Below are 6,000 nucleotides of genomic sequence, written 5' to 3' on the forward strand. Positions count from 1 at the left end.
TGTTTGTATTATTTCTATGTGTGTGAGAGCTGCATCCTTATTTTTTGCAAAGAGGAGGGACGTGATTATCTCAGTTTATCACTTCTCCCGAGAGTCCTCAGAGGGTCAGGGTGCCACGTCCCGGGAGGATCTTCATCTCTGTCGATACAGACAGACCAATCATAGCTCTTCATCAGTGTTATCCGACTGCTTTTGGTGTTTGACCCACATGTCAGGTGTCCACCTTTAGAAAGACAAATCCAAAATGGCATTGTGTGATCTCAAATTGTCCCTCAAATCCATTCCCTTTTGTGCCCTCCCCTCCCTAGACGCATATTTTCCCTCCTCCCCTCTCTGCTCAGTATTTCAGCCCCCTGGCTCTCCTTTTTCTCATTGCACACATGGGTGAGCTGGCACAAGGTTCTGCCTTCATTTACCGCCCCCTACCCCCCACACAGACACGACACCAACCCCACAACCTTTCCCATGATTCAAAAAATAATTTTCGATCAGGGAACATTTTCACCTGGAAAGAAAAACGTTACACAACAGAAAGGTGGATTAAAATCGGCTTCTGGTGATTGAAATTAGCGGGAGGAAAAGCATAAAATATACATTTAAAGCTCTTTTCGTGTATTTGAACAGCAGCAACGTCAAACTGGGTTTTGTTTCCATGGCATCAGAGTTATGCCCATTAACCGCCCTCTTTGCTTTTCTTTTTACATAGACCATTAAGTGTTTTCAGTGAGACAAGGTAATGACAAGGCATGCACGTGTGTATGAGAAAGAGGAGGTGGAGGGGGGTGCAACATTAATTAGACGCGCGGCCCAAATCCTGAGCCAGAGAACTGAGAACAAATGAAATTCATAAATGCTGCGATGCTGTTAAAGGAAATGGTTATGGTGATTGAAGCGCTCACTCACGTTACCTGCTATTTAACCCATGACTGTCCGGCTGAAGCGACTCCCCCTCTCTCCAGCGAGGCAGAAAATACCATCAACACCCCTCAATTGAGATGGGACAGTGAAAAGGCACTCAGTGCTCTCTGGGGACTGTAGAGGAGGGGAATTAGCCCACATCAGGCTAATCAGAGGACCTCAGAGTCCATTAACATTTGCATCACAATCATGTAGCACACTGTGTGATGTTCCATCAGGATTGGGTGTTGTTTGCACTGAGCTGTTTTCTGTTAAATGTTTGAATAGCCAGCTTTGAGAGAAATATGTCAGCGTGCATTATGAGAAGTCCAAACTTCAGCACCATGGACAGAGTTTGACTGAAGCTATTACCCATTCTCGACGCAAAACCCACCTGAAGCCGCACTTAGGCCGCACAGGAAGTTAACGTTTTAATTATTTATTCATTCAAAATTTTCAGACAAAAGGTCAATGTTTGAGAAACTTTCAGTCAGTTTAAGCTGCTCAGTAGTGGAAGTAGTTGGCCAAGTCGTTCCAGTGGTCTTGGACTAAACAGGAATTTGGAGAAGCTTGACGTGAGAACTTAAACCATATTATTTTAGGAGAGAGCCATTGCACCTTCTAGTAACCTCAGCCTCTACAGTTTAAAGTGAATTTCTAATTATGGCCTGTCTTCTGGTGCAAGATTTATAAGACAGGCCTATAGGTAAAAAAAACAAACAAAAAAAAACCACACACACACACACACACACACACACACACACACACACACACACACACACACACACACACACACACACACACACACACATATATATATAAGCCATATACTAAATGGAAATATCACGTTTAAAAAAGTGTTACATTAATCCTTATCAGAATAGGTCTACACATTGATGTTTAATAGTCTGCTAACCACAATAACAGGGCTGGTTTTAACGGTTTGCAATGATATCTGATGTCTGGAAAAGGCTTGGGATACAGTCATGATGATATTTTCCCTTCCCCAACAGTACAACAGAACCACGAGGCAATCACAACCACCGTCCACTTACAGAGACAAATCCAGGTGGTCTGTAGTAGCAAAGCACTAAGAGCCTTTTCATTACTCCTAATGCGCCTGTTTAATGGCTTATTATGGGCTCCCAAGAGACTTCCTCAGAGAGGGGCTTGTATTAGTCTTGTATGGTGGATTTTGTCTGTACAAAGACAATGATGAATAGCACAAAAAATTACTCTGCTCTACTCTATCTATCTATCTATCTATCTATCTATCTATCTATCTATCTATCTATCTATCTATCTATCTATCTATCTATCTATCTATCTATCTATCTATCTATCTATCTATCTATCTATATTTAGTCTATAAAAAAGTTTGAACTTGAGTAAAGGTGAGCCTATCGTTTTTGAAATAAAATGCTCCCCAGACGTCGTTTTCTGTTAACCCACGGTGATTCCACTCTCTCCATCAACCTTTGATGTCCTCCTTCCCGGCGTGGGTCGGGTTCACTCTCCTGCTGCGACACATTAACATTGTAATTGCCTTTTTTTGAGCACAATAAACGGAGCCAGTCCGTAGGGACCAGAACTGCCCGGGGCTGGCACAAAGCTTTGCCATTGATTTTTCACACACTACCAACATTATAAAAGGAAAAAGAAAAAGTCATTCATTAACAATCTCAGAGCTGGACATGCATGGTGTTCTCTGAGCTCAAATTGTGTTGATGATGTATCCGGTGAACATTTGACACCTGCCTCGAGGCTACAGTCCAATAAATGGTTGAATAACTAAGCTAATTATTATTTCCAATGGCCCATTAATGATCTAAAATGTTATCATTATCATATGTTGTTATTAATTTAGCAGACATAATGTGAAAATGCACTGAAGCTGCAAAGGAAAAAGCACGTATCTTGTATTGATTAAGACTTAAGTCATCAATAGCTGTGACACATAATCTACTACACTACAGTAAGAACTCTTATTTGTCAATGCATATATGCTCCATATTTAACAGACTGAATATGAGTGCATGTAAATGTTAAAACATATAAATGGAGTGCGTGCAGAAGTGTAACATGTACGTATGTGTGTGGTCTTGTCACCCAAAGAGAAGTCAATAAATGAGCAGACCTCAGTGGCTGGTTAACTGATGTGTAACAGTTTTGTTCTCATTAAAGTTTTATGTCATGAAAGCAGCAACATCTTGTCGGCTCTCACAGGAATTTCCAGACTTGAATCAAGCTGAAAGGTTCACAGTGTTTCATCCTGCAGGACGACAAACACGCTGACTGCTTGATAAACTCTGCTCTTGTTGTCGTAGCACTGTGCTTTCAGTCAATATCTTCTCACACACATTTACTTTTCTTCAGACTGCCCTTTATATATCCAGATCAGAATGGACAAAAATAATTTTGGTTAAGAAGACATTTTTATCACACACATACCATCCTAGTAGTAGCTTTAGGTACTGATAAGCAGCTTTTGTTGAACCCATCTTGGTTATTTCCTGTTTTGATTCTAAGCTAAGCTTGGATAAGCTAAGCTAAGTTAGCTCTCTTGGCTATGGCTTCATATTTTATAGCAGAGCTCTCAAACTCCAGTCCTGCAGGTTTCAGATGTTTCCCACTTTAACACACCTGACTCAGATTAATGTAGAACATGACAACAAGCATCTATTTATGAAGCTATTAACAAAAAGTCCTTGTGACTATTTACATTTGAAAGATTTTCAGAGTTGGATGCTTTTACCCCTATTTATGCTACGTTATGTTTAAAAATGATACCAAATGTTTCATTTTGCTGGCAAAAATCTTTTTTTAATTTCTTTTGAGCAGACATTGGATCAAAGGATGAGCTGAAACAAGCCAGGGAATCCCTTTTTCAAATTAGCGGTGATGCTTTGTTTATTCTTACACATCACTGTGTTTTTATTAGTGTAACCCCTCCATTTCCTCTCCCCATCCAGTCTGAATGATTCATTGAAATGCACATCTTGTTTGCAATTGACTACATTCACAACCTGCTGAAAGCTTTTTGTTCTGTCCCTGTGATGTCGGCAGGCCTTCAAACAGCTCTGATTTAATTGAAAGTCGCAGCACTCATGGAGAGTACTTGGGGCTTAATAAAGGAAACCGCTGGCCGTGTTGCATACAGGTTTATGAATAAAAACCACATATGCTTTTGAAAATGGGTTTTTCCATCCGCGTCTGCCCATCCCCCACAGTCTAACCGTGCAGCCACTCTGGGCTGTCATTAACTGCTATTGTCAGCAACACAATCAAGGGCAGGAGGAAAAAATGCTCCAGCACTTATCATGAGCTCAGCCACAGCTCCCAGATACACACAGACACATCCAGAGACACAAAAATCCACAGCACACACCAGGAGAATAGATGTTACTATTGATTTCTGGCCTGATGTGTGAGACGTTGCACAAATACAGAACCCTGGTCACAAAAGGTGTTTTTGTCTTTGGAGAGCTATAATCGTTTGGCATCATCAAGCCATTGAGCGGATCTGTGTGTGGACGTACGGTCAATACAGCTGTGTGACAGAAACGTTCGCGTGATTTCAGCCACTCCTGTGATCTTAGCAGCTTGTTGGTCAAAATATTCTGATAAAAACAATGTGCTGAATTGTTTGGTGTTAAGCTGTTTAATCTGTGGTAAACATTTTGACATTTTGAAATCCCAGTTTTATGTAAAAACTTCACAGGAAATGTCCTGTGATATTCGAGTTTTAGTTGATTAATTAAAATTAACTATTGCTTATTGATGAATTATTTGTTATATAACCTAAATCTCACTGTGATACTGATTTGATCATCAAAATATTCATCAAGTGATTTACCCGTGTAACAGCTCAGTAACTGTTCCCCAGCTGAAGGTCAGTCTTAAATCTGATAAAATCAGAGAAAGGAGACTGGATGCCCCACTCTCCTTCCAATCCACAGAGGAGAAATCACACACCCAAGGACCAAAAACAACTATTGCTATCTAGCAGGTGTGTGTCTTACCTTTCCCATATCCAATGTCTGGAAAAGAGTGGTCAGTCTGACCTCACACAAGCATGCACAATAAACCTGCAGAAAAACAACAACTTCAATTTTCTGTAAAATGAGAACACACAATATGAAAATGTAACTGTGAATGGATTAACAATAATAAATGAATAAAGAAAACTGAATATACGTATTATATGAGTATATATGAGTGATTACCATATGCAGCAAAATTTCTTTCACACTACGCTCTCATTACAAAGTTAGGGAATATGATTAATGTGGCATTAGTATCTTTACATTGCTTCCACAGTTAGAATCATGTACACCTTTGAACATAATAGACCAACTCAAAGCAAAATAAAGTGGCAGCATCTTCACTGTATGAGTGTTTGGGGATTAGATGGACAACGGTGGGGTTCATTTCACTAGATGATAAGTTTAAGAATATGGACATGATATTGTAGTTATAACCAAGTACACTTTAGGGTATAATAAAACCTCAAAAAAGTACTCAGTTGTTTAATGAACTAAAACAGTAAATCACTAGGTAAAGATTTAAGGATAGCTAACACAAAGGTCAGAAGGTTTTAAATGATTTTATTGTCTTTTTTGAGTATTAAGTCATAGTTTGCTTCACTCATGACAGCATTGTGGGAACTTTTACAACTCTGCTTTGATTTTAAGAAAAATGTTTGTGAAGAATTTTTGCCTGTAATGATGTCTGAAGAGTTTTAAAATAACCTTTACTTATTCAAACCCCTTTTCTTTTTTTTCTTTTTTTTTTTTACAAATGTTCTGATTTCAATATTTAAACTACCTACATACAACTCTTGATTATTTCCCCCCATAAAAAGAACAAAAAACGGGGGAAAAAGCCTAAATGAACATATTATTATGGAAACATATGACATACATCAGTATTAGTATAGCATTTATTAATTTAGGACATTAAGTAAAACATCATTAGATAAATTTATCAAACTGTGAGCTTGTTCGGTTTCATCTGACTTGTTTGACAGAGACCAAAAAATTCAAAGAAAAATAGAAACCATCAGCTGTCAAACCAGTCAACACAGAAACATTACATATGAAC

Source organism: Melanotaenia boesemani, chromosome 3, assembly GCF_017639745.1.
Source record: "Melanotaenia boesemani isolate fMelBoe1 chromosome 3, fMelBoe1.pri, whole genome shotgun sequence".
Lineage (NCBI taxonomy): Eukaryota > Metazoa > Chordata > Actinopteri > Atheriniformes > Melanotaeniidae > Melanotaenia > Melanotaenia boesemani.